Consider the following 12,872-nt stretch of genomic DNA (forward strand, 5'->3'; position numbering starts at 1 on the left):
CCCTGTTATTTACATCTGAACTCCTGATGGATTTCGATGATATTTTCATGTCCACATTTGGCATGTTTACCAAACAAAATACAGAGAAAATTTAAAAAAAATTATTGGAGGGGCTGAAATAAATAAAACATGAGAACAAATCTCAAACTGATTTTTTCCCCCCCACATAGCAAAAAAATTGCCGGAGTAGCTACATATTGAAAAATAATGTTGTTGACACTCCATCGACAGCAACAGTATATGAATAAACACAGACGTATACCCCTACTGCGTCGTACTGTCTGAGGCTAATAGTAGAATATCCAACAGATATTAAAATGCCATCTATGACAGGGATTAGACCATATTAACTAATCTGTTTATTATATTATATTACACTAATCCTGCTTAGTATAATGTGTCTGTGTCTGTGTCTGTGTCTGTGTGTGTGTGTGTGTGTGTGTGTGTGTGTGTGTGTGTGTGTGTGTGTGTGTGTGTTTACTCTGTCGGACTGACCACGACCCCTTTGATATGAACGCCCACCCAGAACCCTGTCTTTGAGTATGATTATCGGGGGGAGGGGGGGGTTGGATCAGGCGCGCCGGTGCCAGGTATCTCAGAAACGTCCTGCCCCCCCCTGGACGTACGACAGTGTCTAGAGTTTACTGAGAAACGGTGCGATAAAACAAGGCCCCCGGACCAAACACTCAAATAACGGCACAGTACAACAGTGGTGTGTAGAACTGCATCGCGGAACGCACAACTCCTCTGTCCTCGTCACGGCGACCACACCTGGTTCTGCTCCTATCAGCGAGAAACAAGAAGAAGTAGTGTCTCCAGCGAGCACGCCACCACCAACGCTGGACAATCGAGGTGTGTGAAAAACAATCGCCCGGTCCGACAACTGCGTCATGCTGTTGTCAGAGGATTTGATGTAGTGCAGCAGGAGGTCATGACCCCGTCCTGCCTGGTGTCAACGGAACAGGCTGGTGGCGGTGGTGTAATGGTGGTGTAAAATGTTTTCCTGGCACACGTTAGGTCCCTTGATACCAATTGAGCAACGTTTGAACGCCCCACCTTGTAGAATACAAGTCTCTAATAATTCAGGCTGGGGGGGGATCCTACCTGGTATTAGATGGGTGTACCTATTAAACTGGCCACTGAGTCTATATGCGTCACTTTGAGAGCAAGTCAGACAAGCACAGAGTAGTCAGACTGGAGTCTCGGGAACTGCTAAGTAGAAAACACATCTAACCAGTAAAATCTCTCTCCTCTACAGCATCAGACAGCTCCACAAAGTCATTGTCTTTGTGGGCGGCAGGTATCCTAGTGGTTAGAGCGTTGGGGCAGTAAGAGCTGACAAGGTAAAACATCTGTCGTCCTGAACGAGGCAGTTAACCCCCACTGTTCCCCGGTAGGCCGTCATTGAAAATAAGACTTTGTTTTTTAACTAACTTGCCTAGTTAAATAAATTGTTGCAAAAAGTGACTACAGAGAGACAGACTACATCAGGCTGCTCATAAGATGCAGCCAGACTAAATGACTGACTGGTTCTTTGATCTGGTTGACTAATTAGTTGTTAGATCCGTGAGAATATAGTTGATTAAACTTTTATGACTTTTATGACTACATTGCCACTAGCGGTGGCAATGTAGATGAATATACTGTAATAATTTCACGTGTTTATGTGAAATTATTAATGGTGAAATGTTTCCTCTAAATTACAATCAAGATCCAAGTACCAAACACCTGCAATGACGGAGCACTCTATGAAATCTGAATAATTGTTATTTGTTTGTTTGTTTGTTTTTCTCTGTTCCTGTGATTGGTTTATTTAATTTTCTTGTTTACTACCAGAAGCAGCTCAGAGAAGGAGACAATGGCACATAGCTGTATTCATTTACAACAGGGACGGACTGGGATCAGAAATACACTGGCCTTGTTGTCCTCAAGATCCCTGTTACTACACAAATAACACAAATAACACAAATACACAAATAACACAAATAACACAAATAACACAAATAACACAAATAACACAAATAACACAAATACACAAATAACACAAATAACACAAATAACACAAATAACACAAATACACAAATACACAAATAACACAAATACACAAATAACACAACTAACACAAATACACAAATAACACAAATACACAAATACACAAATAACACAAATACACAAATAACACAAATACACAAATAACACAAATACACAAATAACACAAATACACAAATAACACAAATACACAAATAACACAAATACACAAATACACAAATAACACAACTAACACAAATAACACAAATAACACAACTACACAAATAACACAAATACACAAATACACAAATAACACAAATACACAAATAACACAAATACACAAATAACACAAATAACCCCCAAAAGAGACATTTACACTGGGTTAAACACACTGGGCTAAACACACTGGACTAAACACACTGGGTTAAACACACATTACCAGACCTCTAGTCAACAACAGCAGTCTATATTACCAGACCTCTAGTCAACAACAGCAGTCTATATTACCAGACCTCTAGTCAACAACAGCAGTCTTCAGACAGACAAAGCCGAGGCGTCAGAGACATCGTACTTCTCAGTGAATGATGACTCAACATCACTTGACATTTCACGGCTATTTAAAAGTTGAATTTGAAGATGAAGAAATCAAACTAACGTGAAGGAATTGGGGGATTATTTAGTCACTTCCCATCTGGTGAAAGCAGGCAACTGTTTGTGACTCATACACACAGACACACAGACACACACAGAGAGAGAGAGAGAGAGAGAGAGAGAGAGAGAGAGAGAGAGAGAGAGAGAGAGAGAGAGAGAGAGAGAGAGAGAGAGAGAGAGAGAGAGAGAGAGAGAGAGAGAGAGAGAGAGAGAGAGAGAGAGAGAGAGAGAGAGAGAGAGAGAGAGAGAGAGAGAGAGAGAGAGAGAGAGAGAGAGAGAGAGAGAGAGAGAGAGAGAGAGAGAGAGATGCGTCAACAGTAACCTTGGGAAAATCCTCTGCATTATCATTAACAGCAGACTCGTACATTTCCTCAATGAAAACAATGTACTGAGCAAATGTCAAATTGGCTTTTTACCAAATTACCGTACAACAGACCATATATTCACCCTACACACCCTAATTGACAACCAAACAAACCAAAACAAAGGCAAAGTCTTCTCATGCTTTGTTGATTTCAAAAAAGCCTTCGACTCAATTTGGCATGAGGGTCTGCTATACAAATTGATGGAAAGTGGTGTTGGGGGTAAAACATACGACATTATAAAATCCATGTACACAAACAACAAGTGTGCGGTTAAAATTGGCAAAAAACACACACATTTCTTCACACAGGGTCGTGGGGTGAGACAGGGATGCAGCTTAAGCCCCACCCTCTTCAACATATATATCAACGAATTGGCGCGGGCACTAGAACAGTCTGCAGCACCCGGTCTCACCCTACTAGAATCCGAAGTCAAATGTCTACTGTTTGCTGATGATCTGGTGCTTCTGTCACCAACCAAGGAGGGCCTACAGCAGCACCTAGATCTTCTGCACAGATTCTGTCAGAACTGGGCCCTGACAGTAAATCTCAGTAAGACCAAAATAATGGTGTTCCAAAAAAGGTCCAGTCACCAGGACCACAAATTCCATCTAGACACCGTTGCCCTAGAGCACACAAAAAACTATACATACCTCGGCCTAAACATCAGCACCACAGGTAACTTCCACAAAGCTGTGAACGATCTGAGAGACAAGGCAAGAAGGGCCTTCTATGCCATCAAAAGGAACATAAATTTCAACATACCAATTAGGATCTGGCTAAAAATACTTGAATCAGTCATAGAGCCCATTGCCCTTTATGGTTGTGAGGTCTGGGGTCCGCTCACCAACCAAGATTTCACAAAATGGGACAAACACCAAATTGAGACTCTGCATGCAGAATTCTGCAAAAATATCCTCCGTGTACAACGTAGAACACCAAATAATGCATGCAGAGCAGAATTAGGCCGATACCCACTAATTATCAAAATCCAGAAAAGAGCCGTTAAATTCTACAACCACCTAAAAGGAAGCGATTCCCAAACCTTCCATAACAAAGCCATCACCTACAGAGAGATGAACCTGGAGAAGAGTCCCCTAAGCAAGCTGGTCCTAGGGCTCTGTTCACAAACACAAACACACCCCACAGAGCCCCAGGACAACAGCACAATTAGACCCAACCAAATCATGAGAAAACAAAAAGATAATTACTTGACACATTGGAAAGAATTAACAAAAAAACAGAGCAAACTAGAATGCTATTTGGCCCTAAACAGAGAGTACACAGTGGCAGAATACCTGACCACTGTGACTGACCCAAACTTAAGGAAAGCTTTGACTATGTACAGACTCAGTGAGCATAGCCTTGCTATTGAGAAAGGCCGCCGTAGGCAGACATGGCTCTCAAGAGAAGACAGGCTATGTGCACACTGCCCACAAAATGAGGTGGAAACTGAGCTGCACTTCCTAACCTCCTGCCCAATGTATGACCATATTAGAGAGACATATTTCCCTCAGATTACACAGATCCACAAAGAATTTGAAAACAAATCCAATTTTGATAAACTCCCATATCTACTGGGAGAAATTCCACAGTGTGCCATCACAGCAGCAAGATTTGTGACCTGTTGCCACAAGAAAAGGGCAACCAGTGAAGAACAAACACCATTGTAAATACAACCCATATTTATGCTTATTTATTTTAACTTGTGTGCTTTAACCATTTGTACATTGTTACAACACTGTATATATATAATATAACATTTGTAATGTCTTTATTGTTTTGAAACTTCTGTATGTGTAATGTTTACTGTTAATTTGTATTGTTTATTTCACTTTTGTATAATATCTACCTCACTTCCTTTGGCAATGTAAACACATGCTTCCCATGCCAATAAAGCCCCTTGAATTGAATTGCAGAGAGAGAGAAACATGGAGAGACAGAGAGAGAGAGAGAGAGAGAGAGAGAGAGAGAGAGAGAGAGAGAGAGAGAGAGAGAGAGAGAGAGAGAGAGAGAGAGAGAGAGAGAGAGAGAGAGAGAGAGAGAGAGAGAGAGAGAGAGAGAGAGAGAGAGAGAGAGAGAGAGAAAGAGAGAGACAACAGTAACCTTGGGAAAATCCTCTGCATTATCATTAACAGCAGACTCGTACATTTCCTCAATGAAAACAATGTACTGAGCAAATGTCAAATTGGCTTTTTACCAAATTACCGTACAACAGACCATATATTCACCCTACACACCCTAATTGACAACCAAACAAACCAAAACAAAGGCAAAGTCTTCTCATGCTTTGTTGATTTCAAAAAAGCCTTCGACTCAATTTGGCATGAGGGTCTGCTATACAAATTGATGGAAAGTGGTGTTGGGGGTAAAACATACGACATTATAAAATCCATGTACACAAACAACAAGTGTGCGGTTAAAATTGGCAAAAAACACACAGAGAGAGAGCTGCTTTATTGGCATGAAAAACATTGTGTCAATATTGCCAAAGCAACAATGTATACAATATACATTGTAATACAATTAAAACAATGACAAACAATAATATAGAATGGCAGTAAATAATAATACAAAATTAAATATAAAAATAGTAACAATAAAATGGTAACAGTCAATAGTCGAATGTAATGTATGGTGTAATGCACCACTACCACCACCACCATCATTAAACTGCTATCATTACCATTACCACCCATACCATTACTACTTGGAATGATAAACAACAACAATAATACTAATAACAATAACAGTAATAACAATAACAGTCATAATAAGTAAGTTACTGCTTACTATGCAGATGTTATTATTCAGTGTTCCTCAGGCTATGGCAGGTAAATACATATTTGGCTGCAAGAGAAGCCATTGCTCCTTCGCCCATGAGTATTTTTAGTTTTTCCTCTGGGTTTAATAAGTTAAAATTTGGAATAAATGTAGTCATTTCTGTGAATAATGAATCTCTTGGTGAGGAATATTTATCACAGTAAAGGAGAAAGTGCATCTCTGTTTCTACGTCCCCTGTCAGGCAGTGACCACATACACGCTCCTCTTTGGGTAGCCATGTCTTTTTATGTCTGCCGGTTTCTATTGCCAATCGGTGGTCACTCAGCCTGTACTTGGTAAGGATCTGTCTCTGCTTCGAATCTCTGACAGAGTAGAGATATTCAGCCAATTCATATTCTCTGTTTAGGGTCAGATAGCAATTTAGTCGGCTTTGGGATTTTGTTTCGTTTTTCCAATGTTGTAAATATGAGTCCTTTGATTGGTTCATGATTTTGTTTATTGGAATTCTTTCTTTTGAAGCAGTGCTGGTGTCAGCTTGGTTGGTTAGGTCCAACACCAGCTGACTGAGAGGGCTCGTTTCTGGGCTCAGCTCTTGGGTTTGAAGTGCTTTAAATTGCAGACTCGAATTTGGACTTGAATTTAGATGTAGCCAAAATTTTAATGATCTTTTCTGTATTTTCATTATTACTGGAAAGCGGCCCAATTCTGCCCTACATGCATTAGTTGGTGTATTTCTCTGGACTTGTAGGATTTTCCGACAGAATTCTGCATGTAAGGTTTCAATTGGATGTTTGTCCCACATTTTAAAGTCCAGTTTATTGAGTGGCCCCCAAACCTCACTTCCGTAAAGAGCTATTGGTAGGATTACACTGTCAAATATTTTGCTCCAAATTCTAATTGGGATGTTGATTTTGAATAATTTCATTTTTATTGCATACAATGCTCTGCGGGCTTTTTCTTTGAGTGCATTCACTGCCCTATTAAAGTTTCCCGATGCAGATATGGTCAGACCAAGGTAGGTGTAATTTTTTGTGTGTTCAATGATGGTGTTGTTCAGGGTGAATTTATATTTGTGTTTCTGACATCTGTTTTGTTTTTGGAAAATCATGATTTTAGTTTTTGGGAAATTTACTGCCAGGGCCCAATTATGGCAATATTGCTCTAGAATATTAATGTTCTGTTGAAGACCTTCTTTGGTTGGTGATAGAAGTACCAAGTCATCAGCATATAGCAGGTATTTCACCTCTGTGTCAAATAGTGTGAGTCCTGGGGCTGGAGAATTGTCCAACATGTCTGCTAATTCATTGATATAAATGTTGAAAAGATTTGGACTCAAACTACAGCCTTGTCTCACACCTCGACATTGTGAAAAGAATTCTGTTCTTTGGTTTTTGATTTTTATTGCACACTTGTTTTCTGTGTACATACATTTTATTAAGTCATACACCTTACCACCAAGCCCACTTTGGAGAATTTTGTAGAATAGCCCTTCGTGCCAAATAGAATCAAATGCTTTTTTAAAGTCAATAAAGCAAGCAAAGATTTTGCCCTCTTTTTTTTGGTGGACGTGTTTATTAATTAGTGTGTGTAAGGTGTATATATGGTCAGTAGTGCGATGGTTAGGGAGAAAGCCAATTTGACATTTAGTTATTACATTTTTTTCTTGAAGAAAGGTTTGGATTCTTGAATTCAAAATGCTACAGAAAACCTTTCCCAAGTTACTGTTTACACAAATTCCCCTGTAATTATTGGGGTCTGATTTGTCTCCACTTTTGTGGATAGGGGAGATGAGCCCCTGGTTCCAGACATCAGGGAAGCAGCCAGAAGTTAAAACCATGTTGAACAATTTAAGCACAGCATTTTGCAACTCAGGTGTGCTGTTTTTCAGCATTTCATTTCTGATGTTGTCTAGACCACAAGCCTTCTTTGATTTAATAGATTTGAGCTTTTCATTTAGTTCTTGTTGGGTTATTGGGTAATCTAATGGATTTTGGTTATTTTTAATGACTGATTCAAGGATTTTCAATTTTTCTTTAATTTCTAATTGGTTCTGTTTTAAGTCTTTTTGTGGGATGTTTTTGTATAGATTATCAAAATAAGTTTTCCAAATTCCTACATCTTGTATGGCTAATTCTTGTGGCTTTGTTGTGCTTAAATTGTTTCACATGTCCCAGAACTGATTTTGGTCAATTGCGTTTTCAATTTCATCAAGTGTCTTGTTGGTATAATTCAGTTTCTTGCGTTTCAGTGTATGTTTATACTGTTTCAGAGTTTCAAAGTATTCATATCGTAGCTCTGGGTTGTTTTGCTGCTTATGTTTTTTGTTTGACATTTGTCTTAGGTGTTTTCTAATTGTTTTACATTCATTATCAAACCATTTGTCAGAAACATTTTGTTTTTTGTTTCTGATGTTGCATTTCTTTGGTTTTCTCAAATTTGCTTTCGATGCTGCTTTTTGGAATATGCAGTTGATGTTTAGAGTAGCCGAATTGACACCATCTTTATTGTTTTGGTATTGTGAGTTATTGAAAAACTGTATAGAGTTCATCATTTCTTTTGAGTTCAATGTTTCAATGAATCTCTCTGCACTGTTTGGAGCCCATCTGTATGATTGGTTTATGTTGAAGAGTTTATTGGGCAGTTTTTTTGAATGAATATTGCTGGTTAATTTCTTCAAAAACACGTTGATCTGACTGTGATCTGACAATGGTGTCTGTGGTCTGACAGTGAATGCACTAATGGAGGAGGGGTCAATGTCCGTGATGGCATAATCGACTACACTTGTGAGCAGTAAGTAAACTGACCTAAAGAGTCCCCTCTGATTCTACCATTAAGCATGTACAGGCCTAAGGCTCGACAGAGATGCACTAACTCCTTCCCATTTTTGTTCAGTATTTGGTCAGGACTGTTTCTATTATTTATAATAGGGCTACTGTACAAGGAGGGGTGACCAAATATGTGGTGGTTACCTCCCGCATCAGTGTAGTCAGGCTCAGAACCTGTTCTTGCATTGAAATCTCCACAAAGAAGCACTTTACCCTCTGCCTGAAATGTAATGATTTCTGTATGGAGATTGTCAAAAAACGGATTATCATAATATGGTGAATCTGAAGGAGGAGCATAAGCTGCACATATGTACACGTCATTATCACAATAGATTGTACCTTTGTTAAGTTTTAGCCAAATGTGACTGGTACCTTTTTTCATTTCATTCAGTGCCAAGTCCTGCTTATGCCAAATGATGATTCCACCTGAGTCTCGGCCCCGTTTAACATTTTTATGTTTGATTGATGGTAGTAAACTTTCTCTATAGCCTGAGGGACACTGAGTATCTATGTCTCCACGACACCATGTTTCCAGTAGGATTATGATGTCCTGTCCTTTGATGTTTTTAATAAATTCTGGATTTGTTGTTTTATAACCAAAATGTGAAGAGTAAAGGCCCTGGATATTCCAAGAGCTGATAGTTAATGATCTCATTTATAATAAGTGATATTCACTGGTTTGAGTAAAGTACATTGAAAACAATACAAAATAATATATATATATATATATATATATACACATACATACATATATATATACATATACACACATACACACACACACACACACACACACACACACACACACACACACACACACACACACACACACACACACACACACACACACACACACACACACACACACACACACACACACACACATACATACATACATACATACATACATACATACATACATACATACATACACCATTATATATAAATATTATTATTATACCGGTGCCAATAAAATTAAGAATAGTTGTAAACAAATTAATAAGAATGGAATAAGACTGCACAAAAAATAAGTACAATGCAATCTGCAACCCTGTGTGTGTGTGTGTGCCCGTGAATTAAAGGGTCTGTCTAGCTCAGTAGTCTGCATATTAGATGCAGTAGTTGGCGCACCTCTCCTATCTCTGACTGTTCTAGGTGTCTTTTGCCAGAGGTTACCTCAGCATATGTAGGCTGATGATCTGAATGATACATGGTGTGGACTGCATCATGTGGTGTACTTCTCTGAAGGACAGTGTTCTGTCCGACCCTGGAGTAGTGGTCAGAGCTGTGTTGTGATGGGCCAGGTCCAGTAGAGATGTGTTGTGACGGGCCAGGTCCAGTAGAGCTGTGTTGTGATGGGCCAGGTCCAGTTGAGATGTGTTGTGATGGGCCTGGTCTAGTAGAGCTGTGTTGTGATGGGCCTGGTCCAGTAGAGCTGTGTTCTGATGGGCCTGGTCTAGTAGAGCTGTGTTGTGATGGGCCTGGTCCAGTAGAGCTGTGTTGTGATGGGCCTGGTCTAGTAGAGCTGTGTTGTGTTGGGCCTGGTCTAGTCGTGTTGTCCTGATGCGGGTCTGGTCTCGTAAATCTGTGTTGTGATGGGCCTGGTCTAGTAGAGCTGTGTTGTGAAGGCCCTGGTCTCGTAAATCTGTGTTGTGTTGGGCCTGGTCTAGTAGAGCTGTGCTGTAATAAGCCGTGTCTGGCTCTTTTCTCCTGGGGATGGTGGAGGTACTGTTGTTTCAGAAGGTGGGGCGGGGGACCTCTGTTGCTGGGGTGATGGGTGTGTGGGTCCCTGCCAAGTGTTGCATCTTTTAGGTCCTTGGCAAAGGTTTTGACACTGTCCTGATCAAGATGTACATTATCGTATAAGTGTTGACATGTCAGAGTGGGGTGGTGAGCCGTTCTGACGTTGAGTAGTGAGGCACAGTCCACAGTGATCTGTTGATTTATTTTGTCGATCAACTGTCCTGGGAAGTCTTTTCTTGGTAGGAGGGTGGACACAACTATATTGGTTGTTGGGAACACAGCCTGTGCCCGTTCTGCCACTCTTCTCACTGCCCCAGATACATCTTCACCTTTGGCATGAAGGTCGTTTGTGCCAGTGTGGATGATGATGTTGTCGAGGGTGTCAATCCTGGTCTGACTGAGTAGCTGCATTGCACTGTCAGTTGTAGGACACCAGAACTTATACACCTGGTGTCTAGGGAATAATCTTTCCTGGACTAAGAACTTCCCATTTGAATCAATAAGGATTGCAGTTGTGGGTGACTGTCTGGCTGGAGCAGACTGGGAGACTGGTATTCTGACCTGGGCTGGAGCAGACTGGGAGGCTGGTATTCTGACCTTGGCTGGAGCACACTGTGTTGGAGCAGACTGAGAGGCTGGTTGGCTGACCTGGGCTGGAGCAGACTGAGAGGCTGGTTGGCTGACCTGGGCTGGAGCAGACTGAGAGGCTGGTAGGTTGACCTGGGCTGGAGCACACTGTGCTGGAGCAGACTGGGAGACTGGTATTCTGACCTGTGCTGGAGCAGACTGGGAGACTGGTATTCTGACCTGTGCTGGAGCAGACTGGGAGACTGGTATTCTGACCTGGGCTGGAGCACACTGTGTTGGAGCAGACTGAGAGGCTGGTTGGCTGACCTGGGCTGGAGCAGACTGGTAGGCTGGTGCAGTGTCATCAGGCTGTGTGGTGGAGGCCATGCTGGTCTCGGGTTCTGCTTGTGTTATGCCAAGCTGGTGGACATGTTCTCCAGATGCAGAGGACATAATGACTCGCTGCTGGTTGAGGAGGTCAATGTACCTCTCTCTCTGCTCTAGCTCCTTTCTTGTTGTGCTCAGATGGTCTCTGAGGTCATCATTTGTCTGACTCAGTTTGTCCATTCTGCTTTCTAGTTTAGCAATAGATGCTCTGCTCTCCTCCTTGAACTGTTTCATCTCTTCTTTAAGTTTCTGGGCAGTGTCCTCCTCTTGAAGCTTGTTCTCTCTGAGTTCTATGACCTCTGCTTCGACTAGAGAGAGGGTGTTGTGGAAACGTTGCATAGCAGGTGTTCTTGGTGTTGTAGGCATGTCCTTGGCTCTGTCTGCTGCAGGTGAGGTAGGTAGAGGGACACTGAGGGCTTCTTGCTGGGTCACAGAGACCGTTGGGGCCTGCTTTTCACCGTCATCTCCCTCCTTGACTTTTTCCTCAGTTTCTGAGATGATTTCAGCTTCTGCTTTTAGGGTAGTAAACCTATTCTCAAAAGCCTGGAGGCTTGAATCATTGCCTTGTATCAATACAGTTCCATTATTATATACGTTTACTGTTTGATATGTGTTGCTAGGGTCAGCTTCTTCAAAAATGCTGATCTGACATCCTTGGCTGATGCCTCTCTTTTTTGAGAAAGGGAAATGGTTGCAAATAACCCTTTTCCATATGTGCCCTCGTTTGGTATTAAAAATTAAATTTGCTCTTGTTTTGCAACTGGTAAGATCTGCAAACAGGCATTCATGGTTCTGTCCCATCAACAAACCTTTGAAACTTTTCTTAGCTTTCTCTGTTTTGATGTCTGGTGGGTAAACAATTTCCATAGCAACGCTGGTGATGTTGGCTACAATGTTGCAATAGAAGTGTTGTTTCTTGTCTTTTATGTCTTTAGAGGACTACTTCACCTTGATGTCCCCTTTCCCTTTTCTTCTGTCCTTATTTTGTCCCACTTTGTCCCTTCTTCTCTTCTGTCAACTAGACACTCCTTGTTAGCTAGCTAGCTTCTTTCAGGAGAGTCCCTAGCAACTGCCTAGCAACAGGTAAACAACTTAGCTAGCTAAGAAAACTGTATAATTTTATGAAAAATTGTTACTTTTTCAGAATCCTTTCTTCTTTGTTTGCTGCTTGTTTGGTCTCCTATTCTGTCTAGCAGTTTTCTTTTGCTTTTTTTCGATGTACTTTACTCTAAAAACCATATAAATTTCAATATTTTTAGGAGCTCATCTATTCAGCTGCTGCTGCTTAATTTGGAACTCTCTCTCTCTCTCTCTCTCTTACTTATAATAATATATCGACCTCTCTCTCTCTCTCTCTCTCTCTCTCTCTCTCTCTCTCTCTCTCTCTCTCTCTCTCTCTCTCTCTCTCTCTCTCTCTCTCTCTCTCTCTCTCTCTCTCTCTCTCTCTCTCTCTCTCTCTCTCTCTCTCTCTCTCTCTCTCTCTCTCTCTCTCTCTCTCTCTCTCTCTCTCTCTCTCTCTCTCTGT

The 12,872-nt window shown here is 41.0% G+C and overlaps 1 pseudogene; it reads left to right on the plus strand.

Annotated features, from left to right (window-relative positions):
• The first annotated feature begins 1,149 nt into the window (after positions 1 to 1,149).
• LOC120062200 overlaps positions 1,150 to 12,872 on the plus strand; it is a 168,517-nt pseudogene continuing 156,794 nt past the window's right edge.

This window comes from Salvelinus namaycush, chromosome 17 (genome assembly GCF_016432855.1).
Source record: "Salvelinus namaycush isolate Seneca chromosome 17, SaNama_1.0, whole genome shotgun sequence".
NCBI lineage: Eukaryota > Metazoa > Chordata > Actinopteri > Salmoniformes > Salmonidae > Salvelinus > Salvelinus namaycush.